This window comes from Callospermophilus lateralis, unplaced genomic scaffold (assembly GCF_048772815.1).
Source record: "Callospermophilus lateralis isolate mCalLat2 unplaced genomic scaffold, mCalLat2.hap1 Scaffold_413, whole genome shotgun sequence".
Taxonomy (NCBI): Eukaryota; Metazoa; Chordata; class Mammalia; order Rodentia; family Sciuridae; genus Callospermophilus; species Callospermophilus lateralis.
Genome location: NW_027514365.1, coordinates 1,217,013 through 1,233,400, shown reverse-complemented (window position 1 = coordinate 1,233,400; position 16,388 = coordinate 1,217,013).

Genomic DNA, 16,388 nt, shown 5'->3' with positions numbered 1-16,388 from the left:
AAATAGACACCCGTTCAGTGGTGAGGCCTCAATTTGAATGTTGGGGCAGAGAAGGGAAAATAATATTGGAAAGGGAGGGAGTGAGGGGTAGGCCGAGCTACTGCCTGGACATCTTCCCAGTGGGAGAGTCCTGGGGCTTCCTGGGCTGAGGCAAAGCCACCTGCAGCAGTGATGAATAGAAAAGCACACAGTTAGTAGGAAAGAGGACAGGCATCGAGTCCAAAGGAGAAGGGGTGAGGAGAGACCAAAGGAATCAGCGAGGTCAAAGTAGGAATGTTGGAAGGGTGGCACTGAGACCAGGGGGAAGACAGAGGAGAGGTTGGGCAGGAGCTGAGCTCGTCACATCTTGGTGCTCAAAGTTCCCAGGAGCCTTGCTGAAGAAGACGAGACCAGAGACTGTCCCTGCACCTGCCGAGTCAGTGTTGGGTGGGGCGGGTAGGTGTTTAATGGTCAGTGTTGGGTGGGGTGGGTGGGTGGTGTTTGGTTCCCTAGGTAATGCCTCTGGACCTCATTCAAGGTGCGTGGCCCCCCACAACATGCATCCACACCCCTGCCTCTGTGCAGACTCTCACAGCTCCTCACACCTCAGGCTGCACTGTGACAACAACATTCAGACCCTGACTCTCCATATACTGCCAGGCTGCACAGTAGGGACCCAATTCATTTATCTCTAGCCAAAAATCCAAGGGCAGCCACTGCCCAATGACCTGATCACCCTGTAATCACACACTTGCAGCCACTGGGGCACAAGGAGCACCTCCGTCCCCAAAGGGACCCCTGCCTTTGACCCAGGTAGTTCTACTGAAGACCAATTGGATAGTCTCCCTGGGGAAATTCATTGAGCCTCTGACCTCTTTCTAAACCTCATAAAATGGGGTGTTTGCCTCACTTCAGAAGACCTGATCAACACACGTGTGTCCGTATTACTTGCACCAATGCGATTTGTAAAAACATATAACATAAATGGGTGTTTATTTTCTGCCTTTATTTTACAAGGAGACAAAGGTTTGGGAGATTTATGTAGAATTAGTTGAACTGACAATTGTCAGGAATTTACTTAACACTAATGAAAAACATGTATGCATGGCATCACTTTTTAAAATGTGAATGCTTATTTCACTGACTTAGAAGCCCCTGTGACGCCAGTGGCTTGCGTTTCTCTCAGTAAACTGAGACACAAATAAATGCAGTCAATTAGAATTTAAGCAACATGTATTGTCCATGCTGTTTGTTTATGCCAACAATTAGATTTATAAACTAAATTGTATTGGCAGTTAATGTTTATAACAAAATATACTCTGCTTAGAAAAACAAAACACTTATCAAGTAAGCTAAGACCTGGATGTCCCTAGAGAACAGTGCCTGGCACAACTACAGGCTTAATAAATGTCAGCCATTACTGTGATTGTCATTAACTACAACACAGACAACCCATAAGTCTCAGTTGTGCAGAAGCCCATTTCAAACTTGTTTTTTTAAGAAAAGTTTATATTAAAATTTAACAGTAAAACATTTAAAAATACACAATCCTATTAGAAAATGGACCCTGGATATGAAGAGATGTTTTATCAATGAGAATATACAGATAGCATATACACACATGAGAAGTTATTCAACAATACTAGCCATAAGGGAAATACAAGTGTATCTGTGAGCAGTCACGACACACTTGTTAAAAGAGTAAAATAAAAGTAGTTGCAACACCAAATGCTAGTGCGCGTGCAGAGAAACTAGATCAGTGAGACATTGCTGGAAGGAATGGAAAATGATACTCCAGAAAACAGTTTGGCAGTTTCTTAAAAGATTTAACACACACTTACCAGATGTGTTTGTCAGCTTTTCATTGCAGTGAAAAAATAACTGAGATAACTTAAAAGAATGAAAGGTTTACTTTGGCTCATGGTTTCAAAAGGTTCCATCCATGGTTGGCTGGCCTCATTGTCTCTGGGCATGTGGTGAAATGGATCATCATGGTGCAGGGCCAGGGTGGAGCAGAGCTGCTTACCTCCCCACAGAAGCTGGGAAGCAGACAGAGTGGGGGTGAGCGGTAAGGTCCAGGGACAAAATACACACTTCAAGAGCAGCCCCCGGTGACTTGCCTCTTCCAGTTAGGCCCTACCTCCCAACATTTCCACTACCTTCCAATAATGCCACCAGGTGGGACCAAGCCTTCCACACAGGAAGCTTTAGAGGACATCCCAGATCCAAACTACAACACCAGGGGCCAGGCAATTGCTCTCCTCAGCATTGTTCCTGGGGAAATGAAAACTCATATTCACACAAAAATCTGTGTACAAATGTTAGAGCAGTTTTATTCATAATAGTCCCAAACAGGAATTAATCAAGAAGGCCCTCAAGAGGTGAACACCTACACAAACTGGTATATCCACACCACAGATACTTACTGTTGGGTGTCAAAAAGGAAGAGACTCCTGATGCAGTGACTTGAATGATCTCTAGGAAATTACGCTGGGGGTGGGGGAAGGATGGCCAGTCTCAAAGGGTTACAACTATATGATTTCATGGATGGAACAGTCACAAAAAGACCAGATGACAGAGTTGAGAAACAGATTGGTAATTATCGGGGCTTAGGAATGGGGGTGGAGGGTGACTAAAGAGGTATCAGAGAAAGGAATCCTCCTGGGATGGAGCAGTTTTGCATCTTGAGGGTGGCAGTGTCTACACAAATCTATGAGGGGCGTGAAATGGCCCAAGATGCACTTCACCACTGAGGGCTCCTGGTCCTGACATGGTACTATACTTACCTAAATTGCAACCCTGGGGGAAACTGAGAGTAGGGACCATGGGGCCTCTCTATACTATCTTTGCAAGTCCTTCTGAATCTATGATTATTTAAATATAGACAGTAACCAAAAAAGTAAAAAAATGAGTCATGACTATTTCATGGAACTCAAAGATGGTTCCATCCCAGAAATGAGTCAGGCAAGCAATCACAAAGCAGCTCTGCATCTCTCTCACCCCCCAGCGCACCCCGGCCTGCTTTGCAGAGACACCTGCTTCTTCTCTGCAGACCACATTTCTACTGTTTGTGCCCATGGCTGCCACTGCTAAGTAGAGGCACTGGCATCTTTGTAATCAGGCCACACAGAGAAATCCATTTGCTGTCTCCTGTATCCGATTCAAAATTCCCAGAAAAATAAAATCTTCCAGCCCTGTGTGGGCCAGGTTTCCATACCAAGGTCCACGGCAGAGGGAGCCCATGTGCATTTCTACCTGCAGACACCTGCTCCTCCTCAGCTCCTGTTGCACACAGAGGTGAGGCTCGGGTCCCAGGCAAGGCCTCTTTCTCCTCCAGGAGAAACTCATCCAGCCTGTAGAGGAAATGAGAACCATCCATCCTTGAGTCCAACCTGATGGGAACCCTGGGAGGAAGACTGGACACAGCCATATCGCTTTCCCACTTAAAAACAAAAGAGGCAACTCCAGGCCCACAGCCACACACTGGTCACCAGCTTGAGGTGCAAATTAGCTCCGGCAAGACACCTGACAAAGCTCATGGCCATCTGCATGTTGGCCCCTGCTGACACCTGGAGCTGGTCCCTTGGCTAGCCAGTGGTGCCAGTCCATCTTCTGTCCATAAAGATATTGCCCTTCTCCAGGGTCCTTCACAGCCACCCTGGGACAACTTTGGAGGCAGAATTAACTGGCTGTGGTTTCCTGAAGCCTTCTGCGGGGAGCTGGCAGCCTCCAGGATTGGGCCTGTGCTCTCCTGAAGACCCGAGATGCCTGGCAGTGCAGTTGTGTCCAGCTAAAGACCCTGTTGTCCAGGCTACAGTTTTCTTGGCAACAAAAAAACCTGTAAAATCTTAACTGGCAGCCTGTTGATTTAATTTAGGGAGTCTGCGTTTACTCAAAGCCATCTCCAGACAGCTTGCTAAGCAGGACAGCCAGAGCCGGGCTGTGCCTGTGGGCTTCAGTTCTTAGAAGGAAGCTGGAGAGCTGTGCCCGAGTTCTCTGCCTAATGAGTTATGCCTTTGGGTGTGCAGGACACCAGCAAAGAAATTCTGCCTCTGCCTGGTTGGCTCTGTGAGCTTCCCAATTGCCAGAACCTCCCTGTTTCATAATTGACATGCCAAATTTAGTTCTGGATGTAGGTTGCGGCAGAGTGTAACAGTTGCAGCTCAGTTGGTCCTGTGATTACCTTCTAGGATTGACTCTCTGTGGTCTCCGATCCTATATCATGAGCAGAGAGGCCTTCAGGAGCAGGGTTGCATAACTGACCTGATTGTTGCTATACACTTGTAGCAACATTCTCAGATTTGACACTTCCCCTGGCACCTTGCTGAAGCGCCAGGGCGTTTGCAGCACAACCTAACATCCTTCAACCTGACCTTCTGAGCCCCTAATGCCTCAGTCTCATCAGAAAAATTCTCCAAGTTCCAAAACCCACCCAACAGTCATTTCACTAGTGGTTTCAGTCTGCAGGTCACTGATGGCCAGCTTTCTGTTCCAGCATCATGGAATCCAAGTGTCCCCACCCCTGAAATGTGTCAGCTATGTGATCATGTGCAGCTTCATTTCCTGGTTGCACCTTATTCCAAGTTCATTTGGCTATAAATGAACAGGAAACTACTCCAAATTACCATGAGAAAAATCAGAAAATTTATTCAAGTTTAAAGGAATATCACATAGAAACCAACACACAAAGGACAGCTGGGTCGGAGCCAGGAATTGAAAGCTAACAGAACCTGGAAGTCTCGGGCTCTGTCTCCCGTACTTGTGCTCCCCGCACCCTTTCTTTCTGTATCTAAAAATGGGAGTTCATAACCCACTTGAATCAAATGTATGAAATAGATATGTCAAGAGCTTTGTAATGTTTTGAACAACCAATAAAAATAAATAAATAAAAAATAAATAAAAGGCTATTTTTCTTCCTACCTCATGACAGACTGACTCCCCAGCCCTGATTATTCTGTGTTTCCTAGCTTGGAAAGACAGATCAGTTTCTCTTTATCTGAGCTCCAGAATCTCTCTGGTTCAGCTCAGGACAGATGTATGTGTGTGGCGCCTGGGATTTGGGCCAGTGGGTTGGTATCCTAGTGCAAATCTGCATGGAATGGGAGTCCTGCTCTGGGTGAGGCCAAGTGGGTAGTGGAGGGCCAGTAGGTGCGCTGCCTCAGGATTAGCAACCACCAATGAGATAGGAATGTTGTGTATATCATCTAAAGGTCTTTGAACACAAGGTCACTGCAGAACACTTGAATTAGTTTGGACTGAGAAAACTGGGATGGGAAGAATGTTTGCAGTACCTGTGCCCTCATCTGTAGTTCTAGAGTTGCCTCTGTCCCCACACAAAAATTCCAAGGGATGAACAGTCTAAGGATGCAGAGCAGACAGCCCACAAGTGACTCTTCAGCAGAGGGTCAGGCTGTGGGACATGAGGTGGCCACCTCCCCAGCCAGCAAGTTCTGCCTGTTTACACGTTTCTCTATGCACAGGGTGCTAAAATCAGGGTGCTGGAATCAGCACTAGTGTCATCCTGACTCATTCCCTTCCTACCCTACTCAAAAGCACACAGAAAACATGGGCAAAGGGCCGACTTGGAATCCTCCCTTATAAAAGGTAAGGACTTCAGAGAATTGGAAGATCATGAAAGCAGGTTTCAAAAAGGGAAGGATAGAAACACACAAACACACACACACAAAGTTAACAAAAAGCCACTGTGACTTTCACTCATCTTCTGGTGTAGTTTAGGATCTGACCCTTTCTGTTCAATGGATCCAAAATCAGTTTAGGTCAATGATAGGTGAATTTAAGCACAGTAATCTTGAAAATATATTTGCCCATGAAAAATCAGTTCATAACCAAAAATCCAAGAAAATTAGAAATGATCATAAGCAGAACACAAGTGGCATTCTTGTACTCCAGCCAAATAAGTAGGGAATTAGAGGAAAAATAAAAACAGGTAAATTAAAGGAAGTGTGATGAGGGAGGAGGCTGGTAGATTTGGAGGTCACTGGAATATGGTCAAAAAGTCTGTTTCATATTGTGCTTTCCAGAGAGAATGGTTATCAGTTTTCTTATTAGGAGGAAAAAATCTCACGTTTTCAGCTGATTTTCTAGAAAAATATCAGCGTTTTATTATCTGGACAGATTGTTCTTGATTAACGTGGAATTTGCACATATGATCCACTTCTGTGAGGTTCTTCTGAAAGTGATCAATCCCATCAGAAGGGATGGAAAAGCCATCAGGGGCTGCTTGGGACTAGGTCAGGGTTGGGCTTTGGTGAGGGTGAAACAGGAAGGAATTTGGGGGAAATGGAAATATGCCACATCTTGACTGTGGTAGTGACTAAATGGGTTTCTGTATTTGTCAAAACTCTCCAATTTAAAATGAATATTTTTGTTGTTGGTGGTGGTGGAATATATCTCAATAAAACTAATATGAAAACAAGAAAACACTGTGCAGTAATGCAATGTCTGTGTCTATATCTAGACCAAGATCTATGAAAAGGAATGCTGCCCCAGGAGCACTGCGGGCACCATCATCCTGAAACAGAAGAGCTGTGCCTTTCCTCTATCCATTGAGGACAGCAGCAGGGCCAGGGCACAAGACTCTACATGGTGGCCTGGGGCTGCAGGTGGGGATGGGAGGTTTGGTCAGTTATAAGATGCATGAGCTCTGAGGGTCTGTGATACAGCACAGTCATTATAGTTAATATTTAAAACACTTAGCATGAGAAAGTAGATGTTAAGTGTTGGGGGGTGGGGGTACACACATCAGGTGATGGACATGATAATTAACTTGATTTTGGAACTCATTGGACAATGGACATGTATAGCAATTCACATCTTATGCTTTAATTATATATGATTTTATTTGCCAATAATATCTCAATAAAGAAAAAAAATGAAAGACTCTCCAAAGCAGACGATGTGGAAAAGGCTTGCAGGTAGAATAAGGGGCAGGGTCTTTCCTCAGTGGCGGGGAAAGAAGGCGATTCAAGCCCCGAGACCAGCCTGGGCCTGGCCTGGAGGTCGACAGGGCAGACTGTAATGGGGGCTCACCTTTGTGCCTGGGGGTTGTGCTCAAATAATAGGGCACCAAACAACTGGGGCTCAACAACCCACACATCCCACCAGGTTTGCAGCTTTGAAGTTACCGGTCCCACCCACCCTGACCCAGGAGCATTTGGGGTTGGGGGCACTTCCCTCTCTGCCCTCTGCCTTGGCGTCTGCTGCTCCTACCCTCTGTACCAGGATGGGTGCAGTGTAGGGGGTGAGGGGGAAAGTATTGGTCATCTAAGGATTCATTCGTGGGAATGAATTTGTCACTCTTTGTCACCCTCTGGGCCTTGTAGGTGTCTAAAGGTACTATTTTTCTTGGAGCAAAGAGTCCTCCCCCATGTCCTGACCTTTCTTCCCTTGCAGGTCACTTGCCAGGTGGAGGGGGGTGTTACGGTTTAGATGTGTTGTGTCCCCCCAAAGCTCCTGTGTGAGACAACACTAGAAAATTCAGAAGTGAAACGATGGGGTCCTAAGGAGTTGACCTAAACAGTGCATGAATCCCCTGACAGGGATGAACGGGTGGTTACTGTAGGCAGGTGGGGCGGGGCGGAGGAAGCAGGCCAATGAGGATGTGCCTTTTGGGTTTACAGTTTATCCCTGGAGAGCAGATCTCCACACTCCCACCTCTTTCTCTCTTCCCTCTGAGGTGCTTCCCTCCACAGCACCCTTTTGCCATGATGTTCTGCCCCACTTGGTTCCAGAGCAATGGAGTCAGCAACCATGGAAGGAACTTCTGAAACCTTGCGCCCAAGTAAACTTTTCCTCCTCCTCTATGTTGTTCTTGCCAAGTCATCTGGTCAGAGCGACCAAAAAAAAAAAAAAACCTAAATCAGAGGGGTGAGTACATCTCTTTTAGCTAATCGCCAGGTTCTCTAGCAGTCCCTGTGAGTTGGGGTGGGGGTACACCTCAGCTTCTTTATATGAGGTTCCTCTCCTCTTGGGGCAGCCCCCTGGGGCAGAATCTAAGTATCATGACTCACAGGCCACTTCTGATTCCCGTGGGGATCCTAGCATCCATGTTGCTCTAACAGAGCTTACAGGTGCAACCCATTTGGGGCAGCCTTCCTATACTCTGACATGGGCACTGCCAGTCAAACACCAGCCCTCCGGTGTGATTCCTCAATCCTTGGTCACACCAGTCCACTGTAACCTCCCAGCTCCTGAAGTCGCACAGCAGGTGTTCCACGTAGTTCATTAGTCATGGAGCTGGAGAGAAACATGTCCTTCATTCTCCAAGGCTGTTCATGCTCAGGGTGGGAAGAAGTTGGGGTTGGTGGCTTGGAAGGAACATGGATCCACAGCACACCAACAAGGCTCCCTCTGACCTCGGCTCTCCCCTTTGGTTTTTCCACTTGTTATGGGTTGAAGGAGAGAGGTCATCCACACCCCTTCCACACTATCCTTCAGCGTCCTGCTCCTTTCTTTAAAATAGGAAAGTGGTTGGTCTTATTTTCTTAGAATCTCAGCCTGAAATGACACCACTAAGAGCTCAGACATACTGACTCCTACACAAATCAGGTCCTCTGCTAAGTTCTTGACATAGATCGCCAAATTTAATTTTAATGACAAGCCAACCTGGCGGGAATAACTATCACCATCCTAAAGATGAGGACACTGAGTCTCAGGAACATTAACCAACTTGGCCAAGGTCATACTGCTATGTGGCAGAAGTGGTCAGTATACCCAGGAGTGTTATTCTACATAGGTGGATGCTGTGAAAGGAAACTGGGTTGTGCACCAGCCTTCAAGGAGTGTGCAACTCAGAGAGGACATATGTTATCGCCTCCTCCTTCTCTTTTACATTTCTGTGCCTCCTCCTTATAGCACCCCACCCCAACCCACTCCTCCTCTCAGGGCTTAAACACAATGTTGACACTGCACTTTCACCGTGTATTTTATTTATTTGTCTCTCTCATTTGAGTATGAGGTCTTTAAGAGTAAGGACTGTGGCTTTGTAACCCAACATCCTCTCTGCATGAATCTCAGTGTCTGGTAGGGGCTCAAAAACTGGAATTAAGGACAGAATGAAAAAAAAGGGAGTAAACTGGCCATTGATACTTTGACCTGGTCTCAATATGGTTATAGTAGAAGACACAAAGACAAACCTACATAAATACAGTTATCTCATACTAGACAAAGGCACCATAGACATATACTGGATAAAAGATTGCCTCTTCACAAATGGTGCTAGGAAAACTGGAAATACATATGTAGCAAAATGAAATTAAACCCCTACCTCTCAACCTGCACAAAACTCAACTCAAAGTGGATCAAGGACCTAGGCATTAGACTAGAGACCCTGCACCTACTAGAAGAAAATGTAGGCCCCACTCTCCATCATATTGGCTTAGGAACTCAATTCCTCAACAAGATTCCTAAAGCACAAGAAGTAGAATAAAAAATCAATAAATGGGATGGTATCAAACTAAAAAGCTTATTCACAGCAAAGGAAACAATCAAGAATGTGAAGAGAGAACCTAGAGAATGGGAGAAAGCTTTGCCACCTTCAACTCAGAGCATTAATCTCCAGGATATATAAAGAATTTCAAATAACTTCACACATACACAAAAAACATAACCCAATCAACAAATGGGCAAAGGAACTGAAGGGATTATACCTCCCAGGATGCAAGATGTGATTGTTGGTTCTCTCTCCTCTGACCACCGTTTTTTGGGGCTTGCAGTAACTGAATGGCTACAGCAAGACAAACAGAAGGAAACAGTATCCCTGACCACTTAAAAAAGCAGTTTAGACAAAAAGTTGATCTCATACAAGTGGAGAGTATAAAGGTGGTTACTGGAGGCTGTGGAGAGTGGGGGCAGGGGATGGGGAGAGGTTGGCCAAGGGGGACTAAGTCACAGTTAGATAGGAGCAAGAAGCTCTGCTGTGCCATGCATATTAGGGTGACCATAGATAACAATGATGTATAATGTCCATTTCAAAAAGCTAGAAGAAAGGAGTTTGAATGTTTTCCCCACAAAGAAATGTAAATGTATGAAGAGACAGAGATTCTTATCTTGATTTGAAATAATACAATGTATGCATCTATTGAACATCACCTGGCACCCCAGAAATAGGTACAACTTTTGTGTATCAGATAAAGTGAAAAAAATGATTTTAAAAAAGATAGCATGGGATCAGTAGAGTTAGGACACGTACAAAACTCCCCCAATTAAAATGATGCTGTGATCCTAACCTCAACCACCAGGAGGTTACTTTCTAGTGAGGCGAATGGCCGGCTTCCACAACCTAAATTTTTGTTTCCCAAATTCACTTTCAACCTGAGGGGTTGCTTCATTTGTTTACACTCAACAGACATTAATCTCAGCAAGTTTCTCTGTCACCTAGTGTCGATGTCCTTTCCTGTTCATTCCCACTGCTGAGACCAGGCCCTCTGAGAGCCATAGGGAAGACTCCAAGGACTAACCTATAGATTCAATTCTGCAGCACAAAAACCACCACCTTGCTGGAACCCCAAAATCCAATGTCAGAACCTCAGTAGCACCCGCTCCTCAGGATGCAGAAGTGAGCATGGGTCTGTTTCCAGGTGGGCACTAAAACTCCATCTCCCATGGCTTTACAGTTAGGGGATTCCTCCCAATTTCTGCCAATATGTTGGACATCTGACACTTTTGTGTGGGACAAGTGTTTTCATCTGTCTTCATTGGAATTGGGAGCAGCTGCACCAGGGCCGCCCACCACACACACCACCATACAGTGGAGTCAGTGAAGTATCTCCCAGCTCTGTCTCATGTGGCTCTCCAGCAGCTCACTCCCTTCTACCTTCAACATAGTTTTTGTCATTACTGTCATTTTGTTTTCCTTGTCACATCACTTTCTTTGGGTTCCAGTTCTGCCTTCAATTTATTTCTCTAACCAAACCCTTGGCATACTTCTTAAAGGGTCATTGCTCCCCAGATTTTTGTCCATCTCATTATTTAACTTCCCATGTGAGAGCCCAGACTCCTGTGACCTCAACAAGACCACGTACAAATGGCTTCTGACCCCGTTCCCTCACATCCAGACCATGAGTTACAGTGCTCTTCTCCAGGCTTCCACCAAAAAGTTCCACAAGCACAAAACAAACTTACCTGCTTTCCTCTAGTCCCTACCTCAGTAGCCACCACCAGTCACTCAAGCCAGAAGCCTGGCAGCCACCAGACTCCCAACTTTCATCACCTACAGCACTCTGTCCATGACACAGGCTGGCAATCCCACCCTCCTTCAGTATTTCTAGCATCTCTCCTCTTTATCCCACACTCCCTACCTAGGGTCAGACCTTCAAACTGAATTGTCGCAGTTAGATCACATTTACTGGTGTAAAGCCTAGAAGGTGCTCTGGGATCTGGGGATATTAACTCTGGGAGATGTATTTAAGGTTTGGCTTCATGAGAGATCACTCATGGGGCTTTGATAAGCTTCCTGCACCTGTCTCACATGGTGGTTGGCTGGAAGCAAGGATTAAAATAAACATACTTGGAATGCCTTCTGAGTAAAATGGAGGTCAGCACAGCAGGTGGTCATGGAAGAGCAGCCTTTGCCAGTAGTGGAGTTCAGGGGAGGAAGCAGAAGAGCCCTGGATTGGTTGAGCCCAGTGTGTGCCATGCCCTGTGGGGGGTGCTGTTCACATGCCTCCCTCCTTCCTCAGGCTCCATGCTGCTGCTGTTCAGGGAGCAGGGAGGGACAGACTCCCTTCCCTAGAAGAGGGCTGAATGGAGCCTGGCTACCCTGGCCCTCTAATTCATTTCCACGTGCCTCTGTGTTCCTCCCTGGTCTACAGTGTTTCCAGACTGTTCTCTGCACTACATTATGCAAATCCCAGCCAGCCAGTATTCATAGAAACCAAATCTCCTATCTTCCCCAGCCTGCTCCCTGGCAAAGGAAACCCACCAGAGCAACAACCACAAACAAGGACAAACACCCCAGAGCAGGAAGGCTACCCTTGCCATCAGACTCAGTCCTTACTGACCTGTCTTCCCAACTCTGGTTACTGTTGGAAGGAGCAGGTGGGACAGGCCAGGGCACAAAGTTCTGTTCTTTCTTAAAACATGAAGGGAGAGATCAATAAGCTCAGCTTCTCCCATCACTAACGATTGTCTTGTCCAATCCAAATCACTATCATTAAGATTACCTTCTCTGGGCATGAGTCAGTATTTGACATCCTCTTTAATCTCATGCATACAGCTACATGAACCATTTTGGAAGTTGACAACACAGTTTCATTGTGTATGATATGATGACTAATAAAGATCTATTCCTCTCTAGAATTTTCTGCTATGCCTAAAACATTATGACTCTTTTTCTCCAGGCTGAAAACATGAGGCAAAGCCTCTGGTACCACAACCAGATTTTTGAATACTGGTAGGCAGCTGTCTTTTCTTCTGTGGGCCACACAGATCTTGCCAATGACATGGGTTGACCTGGGGAAAACCATGCAAGTGTCCAAGTTGCCCTGTTTACAGAAGTTCGATGCTCTACCAAAGCTTCACAGCTATGTAAGGAGCAGGGTCAGGAGTAATGATAGAGAACTTGGCTATTAATGTTTGCCCAACTTCCAGAGTTTTACACACTTGCTCCCTTAAAGTCTATAACCACCTTAAGAGACAGGAACTATTAGGTCTTTTCCACATGATGACAGCAAGAGGTAGAGGGGTTGTCTCTCCCCAGCGTCACAATGGTGGTCAGTTTAAACTCTGGGCATCCAATCCCATATCCAGCCTCTTAACCAATGGACACCTTTGGGAGGATAGAGATTTAAAAAAATCTATGTTGAAGTATTAGGTTTAAGGTTTCCATTTAGCTTTTTTCCTCTTGGTTTTAAACACCAATTATAATGCAATATTTAAACTAAAACCTAAAGTAAAATCCACCAATTGAACTGAGTGCATGAAAACATCCCAGACAAACCTCCCCCTTGAGAAGGGAAAACTATTTTAATAACATGCTTGGAGTTTTCTCCTCATGGCTGGGTTGCTTACAGATACAGTATGGGACAATCTGCATTTTAATTATAATGTGCTGGGCAGGGAGGGACAGAATACTCTTATAGGCTATGTGCCATACACAAAATCTCTCTGTAAAGAGAAAAAACACTGATAGGAGGGACTGCCTACTAGGAGAGCTGAATGTGCAGAGGTGTGAGATTGTTCTAGTACATTTTGTACCTTTGGGTTTACTGCCATGTACACAGATTATCAAACATACACAAGCACACATGTACGTGAGCAAGCACCACGCACACACACACACACACACAAATTAAAGGCAAATTACTGCTTGACTTTTTTTGTAAGAGCATTCCAACTCTGAATGTTTAACTCTGAAACCTATTTTTCTTGGTTACTACAACCACTTTTCCATGTTATTGAAACTTTTTCACAAATGTTAAGTTGTATAGACATACTCTTGTCAAAAATCTAAAGGAAAGTAAGCGTTCCCAACATAACTGCCACATCTCAGCTTCTCACTTTTCTTTGGGATTCATCGTGACTGTGAATCAGAATTTCAACATGCAGAACATCCCATTTGCTGAAGAATTAGCCAACAGCAATAAGCCTATACTAGGTTTAGGGTAGAATACTCGGCATTTTTCCAAAGTCTGCCTCACTGGATCCCTGAGAAGCCTGAGGCAGGTACTATCACCCTCTTTCTACTTGCAACAGATGTCCAAAAGCCTCAGATAGCTTCTCCATCACAGGGTTGGAATCTGGGTCCAGGATCCTGACCCTTGTGCCTTACCAAATGCTACTGGTAGTTTTGTGAAGTAGTTGAGGACAGCTTGCCTGATCTGCAGGTCATACCTCCAAAAGGTTGCATGTTGATTAGTGACAGAGATATGTTTTGTGACATGCACTCTTCAGCAAATTCGTCACTGTGAACACTGAGTCTGCTTACCAAACCTCGACGGCATAGCCTACTGCACATCTGGGCTGTGTGGTACTGCCCCCTGCTCCAAGGCTGCAAAACTGTGTGCACGCTACTGCAGTGGCACTGTCGGCCACCGTGACACAGTATATATATCTAAACACAGAGACGGCATAGAAAGATGCTAATCAGAATTTTTCATCCCCATTATTATCTTACCCCTACTTTGTATTTATGATTTGTCATTGACATGATGCATCCACACAAGAACCGCCCACTGTGGCCGAGGACATCCCTGGACCTAGGACAGCAAATGTGAGAATGATGTGGTCCCTGCACTCAAGCAGAGAAGACAGGCAGGTGCCTTCCAGCAGGAGGGGGAACATGCAATAACAGCCCCAGGAATCCTGAGCAGGATCTACAACAAAGGAGGCAAAGCAGGCAGAAGCCTACTGGGCAGAGTTCTGTTAATATCTCTCTAAGGTGTTGGGAACACTCCTGCCCAGCACCATCACTAACCACGGGGCTCACCAGACTGCCATTTTGATAGTTAACCAATAATAATCTCATTCTGCCAAAACTTCACCCTTCAGAAGCAAGAAGAAAAGAAGAAAATGACTATTACACACTGAGTTATGACCAAGTGATCACTGGTGCCAACGTGCAAGTTCAAGGAGCCAGGGGGGACTCTCCTGATATTTGCCTTGGCACTCAGAAGTCTGCTCCCCAGGCTCCCATCTAAAGGGCACACAGTTAGGGGTTAGGGAAGATCTGCAGATGAGGACATAAGCCCAGGCAGATAAGGAGTGTGCACACAGGTGGTGCACCAAATATAACCAGAACAGTCCGAGTAACCAACAGCAGGTCACACAGTTAACACAGGTGATACAAATGGCCCTGTGAGTACCAGGCAGTGTGTGTAACAGCCAGGTGTGCCTGGAGCAATGTGAGATGGAGCCAGGACACCAAGTAGAACAGAGTCCAGCCACAGTGAGCTCTGAAAGCTGCATTGCAGAAATGCACATGAGCAGGTCAGGAGTAGGGGCCACTCTGGGTGGCCACTGGAGACCAAAGATGGATTCAAAAGGAGAATAAGACAGGCAGTGTACAGTGGGCTGCTGCCTCCAGGGTGGATGCTGGAATGGGGAGAAAGAGGCACAGGTGGGAGAATATTCAAGGAAGACCCTTGGAGAGGGGCTTGCTGCCAACAAGATAGCCACCTTACTCTGAGCATATCCAGAACCGAGGCCAGATGGTCTTAAGGGCAGTGTCAAAAGGAGGATTCCTAAGATCTTTAAGCAACCAAAAAAAAAAAAAAAAACACACAGACTAGACATTATCCAAATTAAAAAACTGGGGGTTTCAAAGGATGTCACCAAGAAAGTGAATGGACACACCTAGAATGAAGAGGAAAGTTTATAAGTTCTATATCTGACAAAGGGACTAGTCTCTAGAATACATAGAGAACCCTTAAACTTAACAATAAAGACAACCCAGCTAAAATGGGGAAAGACTCAAGACAGTTCCCCCAAACAGATATATAAATGGCCAATAAGCACATGAACAAGCTACTCGGTATCAGCATCAAGGAAATGCACATGAAAGCCAAAGCCATACCACTTTACCATCACAGAAGGGCTAAGTCAGAACACAGATCACAGTGCTGACAAGGGTGCTGTGTACCCGGAATCCGCACACACTGCTAATGGGAGTCAAAGGGGGTACGGCTGCATCGAAAAGCAGCTTGGTGGTTCCTCAAAAGATTAAGAAGAGTCACCATAAGACACAGCATGTCAATGCCTGGGTGGACCCAAAGAGAAAGACAGACAGGTCCACACAAAAATCTGTACACAGATGTTCCCAGCAGCACTACTCAAAACCAACAAAACGTGGAAACAGGCCAAATACCCATCAACTGGCAAACAATAAAACACAGTACATCATTTCATAAACGGAATATTACAATAAGAATACACACTACAACACGGAAAAACTCTGGCTTACAAGAACACCAAAAGAAATAATGTCAAAAGAAAAAGCACATCATTTTTATTTCTTTGAAAAGGAGGCCTAGGCTATCCAAATTATCCTATATCTTAAAACAAACAAACAAAAAACTCGTAACAGCTTGGGTGAAAATAGTTTAAAACATTTATTCTAACCAACAAGTCAAGCTGATCATACAGAATCTGTACTTGACAGGTTAAACCCCAGCAGAGCACACACAATCACAACTGCTTGGTTCCTAAAGTGCCTAGAGCTTTTTTTGTGTGTGTGGGGGGGGGGGGGGGAGGCTGAGAATCTGACACATGTGAGCTCATTTGCAAACTGCCAAGCTGGTCCCAGTGGCATGTCACACTTTGTCCCTCCCCACTAGTTACATAACCAATGTGCACAACACACTTATAACCAGGACTCCTAATTAATGTTTAGAACATCAGCTATTATAAAGTGGGGAATCCAGGCTGGAACGTGCCCCAAACTATAACACGGT